Here is a 9,558-nt window from a genome sequence, read left to right on the forward strand (position 1 = left end):
TCCCATAAAAAAAGAATGAAGGGCGGCTGCGCTTGCATGGTGCGTCCTCCACCACTTTCACGGCACCATTCTCATAGATAGATAGACAGACAGATAGATATAGGCCTCTTTCACAAGAGCATGAGGGATTGGCTCCGGATGCGTTCAGTGAAACTCGCACCATTTTACAAGCAAGTTCAGTCAGTTTTGTCTGCGATTACAGGTGCAATGCGTTTTGATGCGTTTTTCATGCGAGTTATAAAAAACTGAAGGTTTACAAACAACATCTCTTAGCAACCATCAGGGAAAAACTTATTTTACTCGCACTTGCTTCCGGATGTAATGCATTTTTCACTGAAGCCCCATTCACTTCTATGGGGCCAGGGCTGCGTGAAAAACGCAAATATAGAACATGCTGTGTTTTCCACGCAACGCAGAAGTGATGCTTGAAAAACAACGCTTATGTACACAGACACATTGAAATGAATGGGTCAGGATTCAGTGCGGGTGCTATGCGTTCACGTCACGCATTGCATCCGCGTGGAAAACTCGCTCGTGTGAAAGGGGCCTAAGAGCTTATGTATATGACCTGCATCTACTGAAATCGCTAATTACGTCATACAAGCATCAAATAATCTACTAATCGTTCTATGGCCCCTTTCACACGAGCGAGTTTTCCGCGCGGGTTCAATGCGTGACGTGAACGCATAGCACCCGCACTGAATCCTGACCCATTCATTTCAATGTGTCTGTGCACATGAGCGTTTTTTTTCACTTCTGCGTTGCGTGAAAAATGCAGCATGTTCTATATTCTGTGTTTTTCACGCAGCCCTGGCCCCATAGAAGTGAATGGGGTTTCAGTGAAAAACGCATTGCATCCGGAAGTAAGTGCGGATGCAATGCGTTTTTCACGGATGGTTGCTAAGAGATGTTCTTTGTAAACCTTCAGTTTTCTATCAAGCGTGTGAAAAACGCATCAAAGCACATTGCACCCGCGCGGACAAAACTGAGCAACTGAACGGAATCGCAGAAAAAACGGACTGAACTTGCTTGCAAAATGGTGCGAATTTCCCTGAACACACCCTGAACGCATCCGGGCCTAATCCGTATCTTTCGTATGAAAGAGGCCTTATACACACCCAATTTTTTTTTTTTTAAATCTCCATATTTTATTTATAATACAAAAATACATATCCACATGACATTTATAATATCATAAATGCTGAAATCATCCCCAACCCACCCCACCTATCCCCCCCTTCCCATCCTTGCAGGGGAAAAAAAAAAAAATTCCAAATTTATTAAACCATGTCCCACTCTTCCCACAGTCTACTCCATTTTAAATAAGCTCCTCTTTGTTTGTGCAGAATCTTCTCATAGTTTTTCACTTTCTCAACCAGAGCCAGCCAGTTGCTGCAATCTGGAGTGGAGGAGCTAAACCATAGTCTAGCGACAATAAGCCTAGCCAAGAACATAACCTTAATCAGTAATTGACGTTTTATGGGCTGATAGTTAACCTCCGATAGGTCTCCCAAGACCCATATCCTGGGAGACAGAGGAACAACCATGTTCAGTTTACAAGCCAAGGTGGTCTGGACTGATCTCCAATAACTACCCATCATTGGGCAATCCCAGAACAGATGTAGGTGGTCTGCCTCGGAGTCGCCGCAACGTGGGCAATCAGAGGAGGCCCTAAGTCCTCTTCTATATAACCACATAGGTGTCACATATATTTTGTGCAAAATGTTAAATTGTACAACAGTGTGATTGAAATTGTGTGAAACATATTTTAAACTTTCCCCTATAGTCTCCCAATCTGGGGGACCCACCTCTGAAAGTAACAAAGACCAGGACTTCTGTCCTGGAGAAAGAAGACCCATAAAAAAGTATTTCATTAAGTGTCTATAACAATATGATATTTTAATTTTCGTGGCAGTTTTCTTAATAATAAGATCGTGTAGGAATTCAGGAGTATCTATAAGAAGAAGGTGACTATTCAAAGTGCTAGAGAGTGCAGACCTCAATTGGAAATATGCATACCAAGCCACCTCGCCCAAATCTGCCCTCTGCCCTATTTCCATTGAGGACAGAATTTGTCCGCCACTAACCACCTGATGTAAATACTGAACTTTCTTCGTCCTCCAATACTGGCAGCACTTCAAGTCCCTTAAATTCACAAGCTTTAGATTATGCCACAATGGGGTGCAAATAAGTGATGCCTTAACTCCACACCAGCTCCTGATGACCCGCCAGGTCTTTGTAGCCATTCTGCAAAAAAGTGTATACCCGGTCTGTATATTTAGTAGGTAATCGGACTCCAATACAGTAAAAAAAATCCGTAAAGCCTGAGTCTTTCACCACTTTGTTGCAGAAATGGCTATTTTCCCAGTCGCTAAAAAGGCAAAGCTGAGAGGCCATGAAGTAACCCCTGAAGTAAGGGAGGTTAAGGCCTCCCTGACTATAGGGCATAGAGAAGTAGAGCGCCTTCAGTCTGACACGCTTCCTCCCCCATAGTAGATCGTTAAGCATCCGCTCAATTAGTCTAAAGTACTTATCTGCGATCCATACAGGCGAGTTGCGCAGGACATAAAGAACCTGGGGCAGCACTACCATTTTTATTAAAGAAATTCTATCAGCTCTTGTGTGCAGAATTTTTTGCCATATCTTGGATTTAACCCTCAGCTTTATCAGCAGGGGAATCAAGTTAAGTTGTAGATATTCCAAAGGTTTGGCAGAAACTGAGATCCCCAGGTACTTTATTGATTCAGAGACAGTTAACTGATTATCCCAATTACCTCGCAGCTCGTCTATAGGAAGGAGAGCAGTCTTCTCCCAATTGATCTCCAGGCCAGACGGAGCAGAAAAAGAACCAACCAAATCCATTATGCGAGGGAGAGTAGTTTCTGTTTGCTGAAGAAAAACCAAGATATCATCTGCGTAGAGGGATACACGGTCATGTTTCCCCATTAAACCAAAGCCAGCCACCTGCAGATCCTGCCTTATGCTGGCTGCTAAAGGTTCAATATAAATATTAAAAAGAAGGGGTGAAAGAGGACAGCCTTGACGGGTGCCTCTTCCTAGGGAAAAGCTCTCTGTGATCGTATCATTAATCCTGATCCTAGCAGCTGGGGAACTATATAATAGCTGAACCATCGCCATAAATCTAGGGCCAAAGCCCATTTTTTTCATTACCGCCCAGAGAAAAGTCCACTCCACCCTGTCGAAGGCTTTGGTGGCATCCAGCGACAGGATGGAGCGGGCCCCACACCCCGGAGACTGAATGTTCATAAATAGCCTATGCAAATTATGGTGAGTGCCCCTTTTTGGCATAAAGCCATTTTGATCTGAGTGAATAATAGTTGATATAACCTGTGAAAGCCTCCTAGCCAAAACTTTAGATAGTAGCTTAGCATCTGTGTTTAGTAACGAGATTGGTCTATAGGAGCTCATTTCTATCGGATCCTTATCCTTTTTGGGAATTAAAACAATAAGAGCCTCCATCATAGTGCATGGTAAGTTTCCTCCCTGTATTGCCTGAGAAAAGACCTCTAATAGTTGAGGGAGAATCACATCGCTATACTTGCGGTAAACCTCATATGGAAGGCCATCCATCCCCGGCGACGAGCTCCCCGTGACAGATCCCAAAGCCTCCTGAAGTTCCGAAAGGGATAACTCCTCTTCCAGATGTTCTATTTGGGCTTCGTTTAAAGCAGGAAGTGAGATCCTCTCGAGGAACCGCGTCGCTAGGTCGGGCGGCAGGCCAGAAGAGGGACTATATATCTGGGTAAAATATTGTAGGAAGGTGTCCCTAATTCCTTCTGAATCTGTTATAATTTCCCCCGCTGTATTGCGGATCGAAACAATAGACTGATTTTTCTTGCCTTGTTGTGAAATTATCCTAGCCAGCAGCCTGCCAGGACGTCCAGACTCCGAAAAATATTTTAAACCCTTGAAAAATACTCTATGATTTGCTTTCTCTGTTATGTATTTATCCAAGGAGCAGCTGGCCTTCTGCATCTCCTCCCTATTATACTCAGTAGGTTGGCCGATAAATCGCTCACTTGTACATGCAACAGCCCTGGTCAATTCCTCCTCTTTTTTTTTAAATGTTCTCTTTGCTGCAGCAATCTCACTTATGAAGACCCCCCTCAGATATGCTTTCAGGGCATCCCATACTATATTGATGTTAGCAGAGGGGCGATTCACTTCCCAAAAGGAGGATATCAATGATTTAGTGGGCTGAAAATTATCCATAATAGAAAACCAATATGGGTTCAACTTAAATCCTAGCCCCCTATTATCCTTGTTCTTCCCAGTACAAACCTCAATCAGTACCGGTGAATGATCCGAGATTGTTCTTACCCCATATCGTATCTTACGGATGTTGCAGAGATTATACTCATTAGTAAATGCTAAATCAATTCTAGACATAGCTCTGCCACCCCTGCTAACGCAAGAGTATACTCGCTTACCTCCGCCAAGATGTTCCCATATATCCACCAGTCCAACTTCCCGGCAGAATTGTGGCAACGGGGAGGCAGATAAATTCCTCCCACGTTCTGCATCTAATGTGAATCTGTCTTTCTTGGGGTCCATTACTGCATTAAAGTCCCCCATCAGAACTAGCCGGCATTCTGGTCTCCCTTCAAAAAAGAGTATTAACTGGACCAATGGGTACATTGAGAATGGCGGAGGTATATAAAAAAAAGCGAGGATGTAGCTATGGCCATACAGCTTACCATGCAAAAAAATAAATCTGCCCTGGTCATCTATATAGGATTTGATAAGGGTGAAGTCCACAGAGTTATGGATCAAAACTGAAACACCCCTAGAGGAGCTGCTAAAAGTAGAGTGATAGGATTGCAAATACCATCCCGTTGTCAAGCGGGACACGGTTTCTTTAGTAAGATGGGTTTCTACCATGCAAATAATTGCTGGAAGGTATCGTTTAAGTGCATCCATAATAGCTTGCCTTTTGACCCTTTCACCAAGCCCTCTGATATTCCAAGTTACAATCCTAGTGGACATCCTTCACTATACAAAAAAAAAAAAAAAAAAACCTCCCCAAACCTGCAAGGTGGGTTCCCCCCCTCCCCACTCCCCTCTCCATTGATCCGCCCGATCTGGTCAGCGAACCTCTAAGCCCCCGGCCGTTCTCCCTTACCCTAGCCCCTCCCTTCCATAATAATATTATACACTTCCATATATCCGTTTTCTCCATCTACTCTAACGCTTGTTGTTCTTTTTTTTTTTTTTTCTTTAGACAGGATTGGGCAGTTCCCTTATGGATCACTCTTGGTTCGCTGGGTGCTATAGCGAATATTTAATATCCTTGGACGCCCCTCCCTCCCTTCCTTCCCTTCATTCCTGCTGATGCAAGATTTCAGATGCCCATTTGCTCCAGCCAGTTTAACGCTTGCTGTGGTGTCTCAAAATAAAGTGAAGTCCCATTATGGATTACTCTCAATTTCGCTGGATACTGTAGAGAGTATTTGATCTCCTTAGCCGCCAAGCGTTTCTTTATCTCTATAAAATTTCTTCTTTTCTCCTGGGTCTGCCGCGCAAAATCAGGAAAGAAGAGCAGTTTAGTGCCCTGATATTCAACGGGTGTGCATTCTCTTGCTCTTTTCAAAATCATGTCTCTATCAGCAGACAGTAGCAATTTGATTAAGATTGCACGCGGCGGTCTCCCTGGTGTGGGCTTCCCTCCTGGTATTCGATGGGCTCTTTCTATTTGGAACATAGGGGAAAAGTTCTCGCTCCCAAAACTATGCATGACCACATCTTTAATTTGTTCCTCTAGTTGTCGGCCCTGGACTCCTTCAGGAAAACCGATTATACGAACATTGTTACGCCTTGACCTGTTTTCTAGGTCCTCTAGCTTATTTTGAAGTGCTTGATTTTCTGAGGCCAAAATTATCATTTTAGATTTTAGCGTGCCCATGCCTGTTTGCAAAGAGTCAACGGTTTTTTCCACGCTAAGGACTCGCTCCCTTATCTTTCCTAGATCTTCTCTTATTAAGGAGATATCACTCTGCACTGACCCCAATTGCGTGGACATTCCTTGCACCAAAGTGCCATTATTTTCCACAGCGCAGAGGATTTTGTCCAAAACAAATGGATCGCATTCCGTTCTTATTTGTGCGGAGGAGCCTTCCTCGCCTCCCTCCTGGTCAGCGTCCTCTGATCCATCCTCAGAGAGATCAACATTTTGACGAGTATTCGCCAGTTTTTTCATCTTGGCTGGGGGTTTGATTTTGGCTGGGTTTTTTTCAGCTAAGAAGGGCGATTTTAAAAATTTATCAATTTTGTTCTCTGGAGTCTTAGCCCCCAGCTTAATAGCGGAAGAATCAATTGAGCGTCGTTTTGGGGCCATTTCCCACACTTTGTATTATATATATTTTTTTCTCTTTTTTTTTTTTTTCTTTCTTTTTCTCTTTCTCCACTTTCTCCCCTTCCCTTCCTTTTATTTTTTCCTTGTTTTTTCCTTTCCCCTCCCCTTTATTTATTTTTTTTTTTTTAATTTTGTTTTTTTCTTTTCTTTTTCTCTCTTTTTCCTTTAAATTCTATTTCCCCTTTTTTTTTTTTTTTTTGACCACAAGCAAAAGCAATTTTCGGCAGAAGCTATCTCCACAGCACAGTAACAGTACGGCGAGTACAACAACTAAATCAAAGCTCAGTTCTCACGTGGCCGACGTTGTAGTCCCAGTATCCGCCGTGGCTGTAGCAGCAAGTCCAAGCCGCAGTATAGATGTAAAATATCCGTCCGGGTGGCAGAGAGTCCAGTAGCAGGCAAATAGCAGGGAGTCCAGGAGTCCAGCAGCAGGCACACCAGCAGACAGGAGGCAACAGAAAACCGGCAAACCGAAAATCCGGAAAAGCAGGCAGTCCAGCGATCCGGCGTCAAACAGAGCAGCGAGGCAGCAGGCAGCAAACAGGCCAATAACCAGCCGGTCGGGAGCCGCGAAGAGGAGCCAGACAGCCGCTCACAAGATCAAACAGGTGGAGCAGCACAGGGGCCAGAAGCCCAGAACGCCCCAGAGGACGAGACAGCCGCAGCCAGCAGCAGCATCCAGGCGTCCGCCGGCAGCGTCCTCTATTTAGCATGCGGAAACAGGAGCTGTACAAAAGTCAGACCAGGCGCGCAGCTCTGCTTTCATCATCAGCTGCCCGGCTCAGCGCATCGGAGCTTGGAGGAGGACGCCAGCATCAGCTGTTCGGCACAGAGCGTCGGAACTTGGGGGGAGGACGCCAACATCAGCTGTTCAGCGTCAGAGCATCGGAGCTTGGAGGGAGGAGACCAGCACAGAGGGGAGAGCGAGACGCGACGTACTCACGTCATCCCACCGCGACACACACACCCAATTTTAAATGTCACCTACAAAATGCTGTCTTACAATAAACCCTGCTTCAAACATCATCACACACCCCTCTCTATAGGCACCTGCTAGACCTGACATGATATGCTGGGAAATAAGGCCCCTTTCACACAAGCGAGTTTTCCACGACGGTGCAATGCGTGACGTGAACGAAAAAAAGTCCGGGGAAGCAAGTGCGGATGTGTTTTTCACTGATGGCTGCTAAGAGATGTTGATTGCTCCGTTTATTTTATCACACGCGTGAAAAACGCATCAAAACGCATTGAACCCGCGCGGAAAAAAATTAACAACTGAACGCAATTGCAAAACAAAACTGACTGAACTTGCTTTCAAAATTGTGTAAGATTCACTGAACGCACTCTTAACGCATCCTGAGCCAATCCGTATTGTTCGCGTGGAAGAGGCCTAAGGCCTCTTTCACACGGGTGAGATTTCCGCGCGGGTACAAGGCGTGAGGTGAACGCATTGCACCCGCACTGAATCCGGACCCATTCATTTCTATGGGGCTGTGCACATGAGCGGTGATTTTCACGCATCACTTTTGCGATACGTGAAAATCGCAGCATGTTCTATATTGTGCAACGCAGACCCCATAGAAGTGAATAGGGCTGCATGAAATTGCAAGCAAGTGCGGCTGCGGTGCGATTTTCATGCACGGTTGCTAGGAGACGATCGGGATGGAGACCCGATCTTTATTATTTTCCCTTATAACATGGTTATAAGGGAAAATACAAACCGGATTCCAAAAAAGTTGGGACACTATACAAATTGTGAATAAAAACTGAATGCAATGATGTGGAGGTGCCAACTTCTAATATTTTATTCAGAATAGAACATACCGTATTTATCGGCGTATAACACGCACTTTTTCCCCCTGAAAATAGGGGGAAAATGATGTATGCGTGTTATACGCCGATATAATGTTAAGAAGCCATGTTTTTACATACCGGAGGTATAACATTAAGACGGCGCAGCGCCTGCCGCAGCTCCCTCCTCATGCGCCGCCTGTCCCAGCTCCCTCTGTCATGCGGCGCCTGCCCCAGCTCACTCTGTCATGCGCCGCCTGCCTGTTCATTCATAAAGTGAGATAAGCAGGCAGGCGGCGCATGAGGAGGGAGCTGGGGCAGGCGGCGCATGAGGAGGGAGCTGGGGCAGGCGGCGCATGAGGAGGGAGCTGGGGCAGGCAGCGCATCAGGAGGGAGCTGAGACAGGCGGCGCATGACCGAGGGAGATGCCGGTCTGCGCCGTCTTAATGTTATAACTCCGGTACTACAGTAAGTACCGTACAGCGCGTCTACAAGAGATCAGATTAAATGTTTAACAGTTGCGGGGCCCGGTGTATTAGAGTAGAGTCACTGCACCGGGCCCCGCCATGAGTGTCCCCGCCTCCTCTCTCCACACTGATCCATCTGATGGGGGATCTGTAGATGACACTTATGGGGATCTGTGGATGACATAAGTGTCATCCACAGAGCCCCATAAGTGTCATCCTTTTACATTATTTACCTTATAAGTGGTAATAATATTAATTAAAAAAAAGTTCTGAGCTACCCTTTTTTTTCTTTTTTTCCTGAAATTTCCCTCTTAAAATGAAGGTGCGTGTTATACGCCTGTGCGTGTTATACGCCGATAAATACGGTAAATCACGGAACAAAAGTTTAAACTGAGAAAATGTACCATTTTAAGGGAAAAATATGTTGAATCAGAATTTCATGGTGTCAACAAATCCCCAAAAAGTTGGGACAAGGCCATTTTCACCACTGTGTGGCATCTCCCCTTCTTCTTACAACACTCAACAGACGTCTGGGGACCGAGGAGACCAGTTTCTCAAATTTAGAAATAGGAATGCTCTCCCATTCTTGTCTAATACAGGCCTCTAACTGTTCAATCGTCTTGGGCCTTCTTTGTTGCACCTTCCTCTTTATGATGCGCCAAATGTTCTCTATAGGTGAAAGATCTGGACTGCAGACTGGCCATTTCAGTACCCGGATCCTTCTCCTACGCAGCCATGATGTTATGATTGATGCAGAATGTGGTCTGGCATTATCTTGTTGAAAAATGCAGGGTCTTCCCTGAAAGAGATGACGTCTGGATGGGAGCAGATGTTGTTCTAGAACCTGAATATATTTTTCTGCATTGATGGTGCCTTTCCAGACATGCAAGCTGCCCATGCCACACGCACTCATGCAACCCCATACCA

This window comes from Bufo gargarizans, chromosome 2 (genome assembly GCF_014858855.1).
Source record: "Bufo gargarizans isolate SCDJY-AF-19 chromosome 2, ASM1485885v1, whole genome shotgun sequence".
In the NCBI taxonomy this organism is placed as follows: domain Eukaryota; kingdom Metazoa; phylum Chordata; class Amphibia; order Anura; family Bufonidae; genus Bufo; species Bufo gargarizans.